At 47.7% G+C, this 12,590-nt stretch overlaps 1 protein-coding gene across 1 annotated transcript in view; it reads left to right on the forward strand.

Moving 5' to 3' along the window:
* The first annotated feature begins 308 nt into the window (after positions 1-308).
* Positions 309-12,590, forward strand: part of LOC149970147 (neurocalcin-delta A) — a 125,087-nt gene continuing 112,805 nt past the window's right edge. Inside the window, exon 1 of the mRNA XM_090228619.1 lies at positions 309-468. The gene's annotated coding sequence lies outside the window, so the exon portion shown is untranslated. The remainder of the gene's footprint in view (positions 469-12,590) is intronic.

Here is a 12,590-nt window from a genome sequence, read left to right on the forward strand (position 1 = left end):
GCTTTCCATATGCTGGATGTGCTATTTACCATCCAGTGAACACTTCCTCCTATAGCTTCCCCCACCAGCCTCCTCTGATGCATATCGCGTTATAATCTTTGGTACCGATCGTTAGAGAAAGTAGCATAGCACTTTATCACCGCCAGCTGGTCAAAGAAAATACCAATCTGTAGTGTATTATATTAACCGCTAGAGGGAAGCAGACACCATTAAATCACAGAGAGAGCCGTCAGCACCTCGCGACATATTGACAAGGAACTGCCACCTGCGTCATAGTAGCCCGGAAGTAAAACCGCACCGGGAGTCAGATTTGAAATGGTGTATATTGAATACATGTAGCAGGGTGTTTTTTTTTTGTTGTTGTGGCGGTGAAGTAAAATGATGTTGTTGCTCACCAGTGTTCTCTAAAGAAGAAACAACGATACAATGGAGTCTAACAACACAGCTTGCAAACTGCACAGACGTGAGGTTTGTTTCTCTATAGAAACACTGGTCCTCTAAACATTTTTATTCCAGGTTTCATATCATATTTATGGGCATATCGGATGGTCTGCTCCTCCTCTAATAGTAACGCCAAACCAGGGTCACTATAAGATTGAAATGGGGGGAAACTATGAAATAGCTCCCAATAGCGTCTGATGTATATGTTTAGTTGTATTAAATGAATGGTGGCCACAAACCTTCCCGGAAGTACATTTAAATGCGATTTTATCCACGTATTCAAATGTATTTCGTTTAAAATGTGGCTTCCAGTGTGGTTCAACTTTCTGGGTTATAGTGACGCATCTGGCAATGCCTTCTCTGCATGTTCTCAAGCTCATCGTGCTTTCTGGAAAACCGGGGAACTCGGAAACATACGACGTACAATCGTGACGTCAGTGAGTTCCCGATTTAGAATTGGACGACGGTTTGAAAAGATTTTCCCTTGTCTGGAGATTTTTTTCTTATTTTCTCCCGGAGTTCCCATTTTGTCGCGAACGTCGGAATTCGGAGATTTTCGAGTTCCCAGTTGATGTGAACGCGGCATCAAAGTACAAACCCTCCGATGTGACGTCACCAATACGAGGCGTCCAACTTTTTTTCATGGCCATGCAAACTAACACGAGTTGGCAACACTCAAATGTGTCACTTTTGTGAAGCCACATGCTTTATGTCCTGTTGAAGTGTGTTTCCCCTCCCAGTTTCCGAAGAATTGGCTCTTTTGACGAAGACATGTCGCGTTCAAGCCACAGTGACTTTTCGTAAGTTTTCAGAATTTCAACTGGTGAGTCTGGATTTTAGTTTTCTCCGACCAGCTAACAGTAGCACGATTTTCGTTTGAACATTTGTCAACAAGCTATTTTATTTGTCAACAATCAAAACACAGGTAACTGAAGTTATTTTATTTCCATGATAACTCACAATTTTGAGTAACGTTATTGATTTCTAAAGATCCATAACATCTGGCTACTTGCTAACGGTACTAGCTGGCTGGCTAACTAAATACTGTAAACGTTAGCCAGCTATGCTTATTATGTCCAACACGTTGTTCCAAGCCGCTCTGTTCAGTATGTGATATGGGTAAGTTAGAGCAGAGTTAGTTAACAGGTTGTGTAGTGGAGACACATTCACATCGGTAAATAACAGGTTGAGTAGTGGAGACACATCGGTAAATAACAGGTTGTGTAGTGGAGACACATTCACATCGGTAAATAACAGGTTGAGTAGTGGAGACACATTCACATCGGTAAATAACAGGTTGAGTAGTGGAGACACCTTCACATCGGTAAATAACAGGTTGAGTAGTGGAGACACATCGGTAAATAACAGGTTGAGTAGTGGAGACACATGGGTAAATAACAGGTTGAGTAGTGGAGACACCTTCACATCGGTAAATAACAGGTTGAGTAGTGGAGACACATTCACATCGGTAAATAACAGGTTGTGTAGTGGAGACACATGGGTAAATAACAGGTTGAGTAGTGGAGACACATTCACATCGGTAAATAACAGGTTGTGTAGTGGAGACACCTTCACATCGGTAAATAACAGGTTGAGTAGTGGAGACACCTTCACATCGGTAATTAACAGGTTGTGTAGTGGAGACACATGGGTAAATAACAGGTTGAGTAGTGGAGACACATTCACATCGGTAAATAACAGGTTGAGTAGTGGAGACACCTTCACATCGGTAAATAACAGGTTGAGTAGTGGAGACACATCGGTAAATAACAGGTTGAGTAGTGGAGACACCTTCACATCGGTAAATAACAGGTTGTGTAGTGGAGACACATTCACATCGGTAAATAACAGGTTGAGTAGTGGAGACACATCGGTAAATAACAGGTTGAGTAGTGGAGACACCTTCACATCGGTAAATAACAGGTTGAGTAGTGGAGACACCTTCACATCGGTAAATAACAGGTTGAGTAGTGGAGACACATCGGTAAATAACAGGTTGAGTAGTGGAGACACCTTCACATCGGTAAATAACAGGTTGTGTAGTGGAGACACATTCACATCGGTAAATAACAGGTTGAGTAGTGGAGACACATCGGTAAATAACAGGTTGAGTAGTGGAGACACATTCACATCGGTAAATAACAGGTTGAGTAGTGGAGACACATTCACATCGGTAAATAACAGGTTGTGTAGTGGAGACACATCGGTAAATAACAGGTTGAGTAGTGGAGACACATTCACATCGGTAATTAACAGGTTGTGTAGTGGAGACACATTCACATCGGTAAATAACAGGTTGTGTAGTGGAGACACATCGGTAAATAACAGGTTGAGTAGTGGAGACACCTTCACATCAGTAAATAACAGGTTGAGTAGTGGAGACACATCGGTAAATAACAGGTTGAGTAGTGGAGACACCTTCACATCGGTAAATAACAGGTTGAGTAGTGGAGACACATTCACATCGGTAAATAACAGGTTGAGTAGTGGAGACACATTCACATCGGTAAATAACAGGTTGAGTAGTGGAGACACATTCACATCGGTAAATAACAGGTTGAGTAGTGGAGACACATTCACATCGTAAATAACAGGTTGAGTAGTGGAGACACCTTCACATCGGTAAATAACAGGTTGAGTAGTGGAGACACCTTCACATCGGTAAATAACAGGTTGTGTAGTGGAGACACATTCACATCGGTAAATAACAGGTTGTGTAGTGGAGACACATCGGTAAATAACAGGTTGAGTAGTGGAGACACATCGGTAAATAACAGGTTGAGTAGTGGAGACACCTTCACATCGGTAAATAACAGGTTGAGTAGTGGAGACACATCGGTAAATAACAGGTTGAGTAGTGGAGACACCTTCACATCGGTAAATAACAGCTTGAGTAGTGGAGACACATGGGTAAATAACAGGTTGAGTAGTGGAGACACCTTCACATCGGTAAATAACAGGTTGAGTAGTGGAGACACATCGGTAAATAACAGGTTGAGTAGTGGAGACACCTTCACATCGGTAAATAACAGGTTGAGTAGTGGAGACACCTTCACATCGGTAAATAACAGGTTGAGTAGTGGAGACACCTTCACATCGGTAAATAACAGGTTGAGTAGTGGAGACACCTTCACATCGGTAAATAACAGGTTGAGTAGTGGAGACACATTCACATCGGTAAATAACAGGTTGAGTAGTGGAGACACATGGGTAAATAACAGGTTGAGTAGTGGAGACACATCGGTAAATAACAGGTTGAGTAGTGGAGACACATTCACATCGGTAAATAACAGGTTGAGTAGTGGAGACACCTTCACATCGGTAAATAACAGGTTGAGTAGTGGAGACACCTTCACATCGGTAAATAACAGGTTGAGTAGTGGAGACACCTTCACATCGGTAAATAACAGGTTGAGTAGTGGAGACACCTTCACATCGGTAAATAACAGGTTGAGTAGTGGAGACACATCTGTAAATAATAGGTTGAGTAGTGGAGACACATTCACATCGGTAAATAACAGGTTGAGTAGTGGAGACACATCGGTAAATAACAGGTTGAGTAGTGGAGACACATCGGTAAATAACAGGTTGAGTAGTGGAGACACCTTCACATCGGTAAATAACAGGTTGTGTAGTGGAGACACATTCACATCGGTAAATAACAGGTTGAGTAGTGGAGACACATTCACATCGGTAAATAACAGGTTGAGTAGTGGAGACACATTCACATCGGTAAATAACAGGTTGAGTAGTGGAGACACATCGGTAAATAACAGGTTGAGTAGTGGAGACACCTTCACATCGGTAAATAACAGGTTGAGTAGTGGAGACACATCGGTAAATAACAGGTTGAGTAGTGGAGACACATCGGTAAATAACAGGTTGAGTAGTGGAGACACATCGGTAAATAACAGGTTGAGTAGTGGAGACACATCGGTAAATAACAGGTTGAGTAGTGGAGACACATCGGTAAATAACAGGTTGAGTAGTGGAGACACATTCACATCGGTAAATAACAGGTTGAGTAGTGGAGACACATGGGTAAATAACAGGTTGAGTAGTGGAGACACATGGGTAAATAACAGGTTGAGTAGTGGTGACACCTTCACATCAGTAAATAACAGGTTGAGTAGTGGAGACACCTTCACATCGGTAATTAACAGGTTGTGTAGTGGAGACACATGGGTAAATAACAGGTTGAGTAGTGGAGACACATTCACATCGGTAAATAACAGGTTGAGTAGTGGAGACACATTCACATCGGTAAATAACAGGTTGAGTAGTGGAGACACCTTCACATCAGTAAATAACAGGTTGAGTAGTGGAGACACATCGGTAAATAACAGGTTGAGTAGTGGAGACACATTCACATCGGTAAATAACAGGTTGAGTAGTGGAGACACATCGGTAAATAACAGGTTGAGTAGTGGAGACACATCGGTAAATAACAGGTTGAGTAGTGGAGACACATGGGTAAATAACAGGCTGGTAAGGCCAGTGTTGACAGTGAGTCTGCAGACTGTCCAACCACACATCCAGTCACCAACAGGTTGAGTAGTGGAGACACATGGGTAAATAACAGGCTGTTAAGGCCAGTGTTGACGGTGAGTCTGCAGACTGTCCAACCACACATCCAGTCACCAACAGGTTGAGTAGTGGAGACACATGGGTAAATAACAGGCTGTTAAGGCCAGTGTTGACAGTGAGTCTGCAGACTGTCCAAACACACATCCAGTCACCAACAGGTTGAGTAGTGGAGACACATGGGTAAATAACAGGCTGTTAAGGCCAGTGTTGACGGTGAGTCTGCAGACTGTCCAAACACACATCCAGTCACCAACAGGTTGAGTAGTGGAGACACATTCACATGGGTAAATAACAGGCTGTTAAGGCCAGTGTTGACGGTGAGTCTGCAGACTGTCCAAACACACATCCAGTCACCAACAGGTTGAGTAGTGGAGACACATGGGTAAATAACAGGCTGTTAAGGCCAGTGTTGACAGTGAGTCTGCAGACTGTCCAACCACACATCCAGTCACCAACAGGTTGAGTAGTGGAGACACATGGGTAAATAACAGGCTGTTAAGGCCAGTGTTGACAGTGAGTCTGCAGACTGTCCAACCACACATCCAGTCACCAACAGGTTGAGTAGTGGAGACACATGGGTAAATAACAGGCTGTTAAGGCCAGTATTGACGGTGAGTCTGCAGACTGTCCAAACACACATCCAGTCACCAACAGGTTGAGTAGTGGAGACACATTCACATGGGTAAATAACAGGCTGTTAAGGCCAGTGTTGACGGTGAGTCTGCAGACTGTCCAAACACACATCCAGTCACCAACAGGTTGAGTAGTGGAGACACATGGGTAAATAACAGGCTGTTAAGGCCAGTGTTGACGGTGAGTCTGCAGACTGTCCAAACACACATCCAGTCACCAACAGGTTGAGTAGTGGAGACACATGGGTAAATAACAGGCTGTTAAGGCCAGTGTTGACAGTGAGTCTGCAGACTGTCCAACCACACATCCAGTCACCAACAGGTTGAGTAGTGGAGACACATGGGTAAATAACAGGCTGTTAAGGCCAGTGTTGACAGTGAGTCTGCAGACTGTCCAACCACACATCCAGTCACCAACAGGTTGAGTAGTGGAGACACATGGGTAAATAACAGGCTGTTAAGGCCAGTGTTGACAGTGAGTCTGCAGACTGTCCAAACACACATCCAGTCACCAACAGGTTGAGTAGTGGAGACACATTCACATGGGTAAATAACAGGCTGTTAAGGCCAGTGTTGACGGTGAGTCTGCAGACTGTCCAAACACACATCCAGTCACCAACAGGTTGAGTAGTGGAGACACATGGGTAAATAACAGGCTGTTAAGGCCAGTGTTGACAGTGAGTCTGCAGACTGTCCAAACACACATCCAGTCACCAACAGGTTGAGTAGTGGAGACACATGGGTAAATAACAGGCTGTTAAGGCCAGTTGACAGTGAGTCTGCAGACTGTCCAAACACACATCCAGTCACCAACAGGTTGAGTAGTGGAGACACATGGGTAAATAACAGGCTGTTAAGGCCAGTGTTGACGGTGAGTCTGCAGACTGTCCAAACACACATCCAGTCACCAACAGGTGGTTGTGACTGAACAGTTATTCAGATAACGTTATTTATTACCAAGTTGTCAGTGTTATAAAGTACTTAACTAACAATACTTTAAAGTACTTCTTGGCTAAGTAGTTTTTTGCGCGCGGGGGGGGGGTGGAATATCTGTACTTTAATTGTATATTTTTTTTACAACTTTTACTCCACTAACGTTACATTCCTAAATAAATTAATGTACTTTTTACTACTTTTTACTCCGTCATTTTTTAATGCTTATTAGCAGGACAAGAAAACGGTCCATTTCCTGCAGTTATCAGGAAAACGTCCCTGGTCATCCCTACTGCCTCTGGTCTGGCTGACTCACTAAACACATGTTTCATTTGTAAATGATGTTGGACTGGGCTCCTGGATATCTGTAAATAACATCGGACCGTTCGGTTTGTTTAATATAAGGAACGTTTTTATTTAACTAGGCAAGTCAGTTAACTGGTCTAGGAACAGTGAGTTAACTGGTCTAGGAACAGTGGGTTAACTGGTCTAGGAACAGTGGGTTAACTGGTCTAGGAACAGTGGGTTAACTGGTCTAGGAACAGTGAGTTAACTGGTCTAGGAACAGTGAGTTAACTGGTCTAGGAACAGTGAGTTAACTGGTCTAGGAACAGTGAGTTAACTGGTCTAGGAACAGTGAGTTAACACCAGTTAACAGTGAGTTAACTGGTCTAGGAACAGTGGGTTAACTGGTCTAGGAACAGTGGGTTAACTGCCTGTTCAGGGGCAGAACGACAGATTTGATTTGAACGGGGATTTGAACTTGCAACCTTCCAGTTACTAGTCCAACGCTCTAACCACTAGGCTGCCCTGCCTCCTCTACACTCTAACCACTAGGCTGCCCTGCCTCCTCTACACTCTAACCACTAGGCTGCCCTGCCGCCTCTACACTCTAACCACTAGGCTACCCTGCCCCCTCTACACTCTAACCACTAGGCTGCCCTGCCTCCTCTACACTCTAACCACTAGGCTGCCCTGCCTCCTCTACACTCTAACCACTAGACTACCCTGCCTCCTCTACACTCTAACCACTAGGCTACCCTGCCGCCTCTACACTCTAACCACTAGGCTACCCTGCCGCCTCTACACTCTAACCACTAGGCTGCCCTGCCTCCTCTACACTCTAACCACTAGGCTACCCTGCCGCCTCTACACTCTAACCACTAGGCTACCCTGCCGCCTCTACACTCTAACCACTAGGCTTGCCCTGCCTCCTCGACACTCTAACCACTAGGCTACCCTGCCGCCTCTACACTCTAACCACTAGGCTACCCTGCCCCCTCTACACTCTAACCACTAGGCTACCCTGCCTCCTCTACACTCTAACCACTAGGCTGCCCTGCCTCCTCTACACTCTAACCACTAGGCTACCCTGCCGCCTCTACACTCTAACCACTAGGCTACCCTGCCGCCTCTACACTCTAACCACTAGGCTACCCTGCCGCCTCTACACTCTAACCACTAGGCTGCCCTGCCGCCTCTACACTCTAACCACTAGGCTACCCTGCCCCCTCTACACTCTAACCACTAGGCTACCCTGCCTCCTCTACACTCTAACCACTAGGCTGCCCTGCCTCCTCTACACTCTAACCACTAGGCTACCCTGCCGCCTCTACACTCTAACCACTAGGCTACCCTGCCTCCTCTACACTCTAACCACTAGGCTACCCTGCCGCCTCTACACTCTAACCACTAGGCTGCCCTGCCGCCTCTACACTCTAACCACTAGGCTGCCCTGCCGCCTCTACACTCTAACCACTAGGCTACCCTGCCTCCTCTACACTCTAACCACTAGGCTACCCTGCCTCCTCTACACTCTAACCACTAGGCTACCCTGCCTCCTCTACACTCTAACCACTAGGCTACCCTGCCTCCTCTACACTCTAACCACTAGGCTACCCTGCCGCCTCTACACTCTAACCACTAGGCTACCCTGCCTCCTCTACACTCTAACCACTAGGCTACCCTGCCTCCTCTACACTCTAACCACTAGGCTACCCTGCCTCCTCTACACTCTAACCACTAGGCTACCCTGCCTCCTCTACACTCTAACCACTAGGCTACCCTGCCTCCTCTACACTCTAACCACTAGGCTACCCTGCCTCCTCTACACTCTAACCACTAGGCTACCCTGCCTCCTCTACACTCTAACCACTAGGCTACCTGCCACCTCTACACTCTAACCACTAGGCTACCCTGCCTCCTCTACACTCTAACCACTAGGCTGCCCTGCCGCCTCTACACTCTAACCACTAGGCTACCCTGCCCCCTCTACACTCTAACCACTAGGCTACCCTGCCTCCTCTACACTCTAACCACTAGGCTGCCCTGCCTCCTCTACACTCTAACCACTAGGCTACCCTGCCGCCTCTACACTCTAACCACTAGGCTGCCCTGCCTCCTCTACACTCTAACCACTAGGCTACCCTGCCGCCTCTACACTCTAACCACTAGGCTGCCCTGCCGCCTCTACACTCTAACCACTAGGCTGCCCTGCCGCCTCTACACTCTAACCACTAGGCTACCCTGCCTCCTCTACACTCTAACCACTAGGCTGCCCTGCCTCCTCTACACTCTAACCACTAGGCTACCCTGCCGCCTCTACACTCTAACCACTAGGCTACCCTGCCGCCTCTACACTCTAACCACTAGGCTACCCTGCCGCCTCTACACTCTAACCACTAGGCTGCCCTGCCGCCTCTACACTCTAACCACTAGGCTACCCTGCCCCCTCTACACTCTAACCACTAGGCTACCCTGCCTCCTCTACACTCTAACCACTAGGCTGCCCTGCCTCCTCTACACTCTAACCACTAGGCTACCCTGCCGCCTCTACACTCTAACCACTAGGCTACCCTGCCTCCTCTACACTCTAACCACTAGGCTACCCTGCCGCCTCTACACTCTAACCACTAGGCTGCCCTGCCGCCTCTACACTCTAACCACTAGGCTGCCCTGCCGCCTCTACACTCTAACCACTAGGCTACCCTGCCTCCTCTACACTCTAACCACTAGGCTACCCTGCCTCCTCTACACTCTAACCACTAGGCTACCCTGCCTCCTCTACACTCTAACCACTAGGCTACCCTGCCTCCTCTACACTCTAACCACTAGGCTACCCTGCCGCCTCTACACTCTAACCACTAGGCTACCCTGCCTCCTCTACACTCTAACCACTAGGCTACCCTGCCTCCTCTACACTCTAACCACTAGGCTACCCTGCCTCCTCTACACTCTAACCACTAGGCTACCCTGCCTCCTCTACACTCTAACCACTAGGCTACCCTGCCTCCTCTACACTCTAACCACTAGGCTACCCTGCCTCCTCTACACTCTAACCACTAGGCTACCCTGCCTCCTCTACACTCTAACCACTAGGCTACCTGCCACCTCTACACTCTAACCACTAGGCTACCCTGCCTCCTCTACACTCTAACCACTAGGCTGCCCTGCCGCCTCTACACTCTAACCACTAGGCTACCCTGCCCCCTCTACACTCTAACCACTAGGCTACCCTGCCTCCTCTACACTCTAACCACTAGGCTGCCCTGCCTCCTCTACACTCTAACCACTAGGCTACCCTGCCGCCTCTACACTCTAACCACTAGGCTGCCCTGCCTCCTCTACACTCTAACCACTAGGCTACCCTGCCGCCTCTACACTCTAACCACTAGGCTGCCCTGCCGCCTCTACACTCTAACCACTAGGCTGCCCTGCCGCCTCTACACTCTAACCACTAGGCTACCCTGCCTCCTCTACACTCTAACCACTAGGCTACCCTGCCTCCTCTACACTCTAACCACTAGGCTACCCTGCCTCCTCTACACTCTAACCACTAGGCTACCCTGCCTCCTCTACACTCTAACCACTAGGCTACCCTGCCGCCTCTACACTCTAACCACTAGGCTGCCCTGCCCCCTATACACTCTAACCACTAGGCTGCCCTGCCCCCTCTACACTCTAACCACTAGGCTACCCTGCCTCCTCTACACTCTAACCACTAGGCTGCCCTGCCTCCTCTACACTCTAACCACTAGGCTGCCCTGCCCCCTCTACACTCTAACCACTGGACTACCCTGCCTCCTCTACACTCTAACCACTAGGCTACCCTGCCCCCTCTACACTCTAACCACTAGGCTACCCTGCCCCCTCTACACTCTAACCACTAGACTACCCTGCCTCCTCTACACTCTAACCACTAGACTACCCTGCCTCCTCTACACTCTAACCACTAGACTACCCTGCCCCCTCTACACTCTAACCACTAGACTACCCTGCCTCCTCTACACTCTAACCACTAGGCTACCCTGCCTCCTCTACACTCTAACCACTAGGCTGCCCTGCCTCCTCTACACTCTAACCACTAGGCTACCCTGCCGTCCCAGGGTAGTCTAATACCTCTCTTCCTGATACTTAAGTATATTTTATTTTAAAACAAGTACTTTTTGGACATTTACTCAATTAGTTTTTTACTGAGTGACTTTTAATTGAGACATTTTCTATTAAGGTTTCTGTTACTCAAGGACTTTTCCCACCACGGCAGGTTGTTGTTAGAGGGTTGACACATGATTTGATGATAACCTGTTAAAAGTCAAACTGGGGTTGTCTGCAAACATGTCAACCACTTGGGCCTTTTAATTTGGGCTAGTCTCGTTCCCAGACACTTCCGCCCAGGCGCAGTTAGCCCTGGGGGACAAAGTTATAGTCAATATAATAGATACTCTTTGGTTCTAGCTAGCTAAATGCTTAATATGCCATGTTGTTCTCATAGCAGAGTGTTCTGTAGTGGTGTCCCACCTGGTTGTCTAAGCAGAGGGAGACAGTAGGGGCTGGGATGGGTCATTATCCACCTGGTTGTTTAACTCTAAGCAGATGGAGACAGTAGGTACTGGGATGGGTCATTATCCACCTGGTTGTTTAACTCTAAGCAGATGGAGACAGTAGGTACTGGGATGGGTCATTATCCACCTGGTTGTTTAACTCTAAGCAGATGGAGACAGTAGGTACTGGGATGGGTCATTATCCACCTGGTTGTTTAACTCTAAGCAGAGGGAGACAGTAGGGGCTGGGATGGGTCATTATCCACCTGGTTGTTTAACTCTAAGCAGAGGGAGACAGTAGGGGCTGGGATGGGTCATTATCCACCTGGTTGTTTAACTCTAAGCAGATGGAGACAGTAGGTACTGGGATGGGTCATTATCCACCTGGTTGTCTAAGCAGATGGAGACAGTAGGTACTGGGATGGTTCATTATCCACCTGGTTGTTTAACTCTAAGCAGAGGGAGACAGTAGGTACTGGGATGGGTCATTATCCACCTGGTTGTCTAAGCAGATGGAGACAGTAGGGGCTGGGATGGGTCATTATCCACCTGGTTGTCTAAGCAGATGGAGACAGTAGGTACTGGGATGGGTCATTATCCACCTGGTTGTCTAAGCAGATGGAGACAGTAGGGGCTGGGATGGGTCATTATCCACCTGGTTGTCTAAGCAGATGGAGACAGTAGGGGCTGGGATGGGTCATTATCCACCTGGTTGTCTAAGCAGAGGGAGACAGCAGGGGCTGGGATGGGTCATTATCCACCTGGTTGTCTAAGCAGATGGAGACAGTAGGGGCTGGGATGGGTCATTATCCACCTGGTTGTCTAAGCAGAGGGAGACAGCAGGGGCTGGGATGGGTCATTATCCACCTGGTTGTCTAAGCGGAGGGAGACAGTAGGGGCTGGGATGGGTCATTATCCACCTGGTTGTCTAAGCAGATGGAGACAGTAGGGGCTGGGATGGGTCATTATCCACCTGGTTGTATATCTCTAAGCAGATGGAGACAGTAGGGGCTGGGATGGGTCATTATCCACCTGGTTGTCTAAGCAGATGGAGACAGTAGGTACTGGGATGGGTCATTATCCACCTGGTTGTCTAAGCAGATGGAGACAGTAGGGGCTGGGATGGGTCATTATCCACCTGGTTGTCTAAGCAGATGGAGACAGTAGGGGCTGGGAT

Source organism: Oncorhynchus mykiss, unplaced genomic scaffold, assembly GCF_057628025.1.
Source record: "Oncorhynchus mykiss isolate SJ-2025 unplaced genomic scaffold, ASM5762802v1 scaffold93, whole genome shotgun sequence".
Taxonomy (NCBI): domain Eukaryota; kingdom Metazoa; phylum Chordata; class Actinopteri; order Salmoniformes; family Salmonidae; genus Oncorhynchus; species Oncorhynchus mykiss.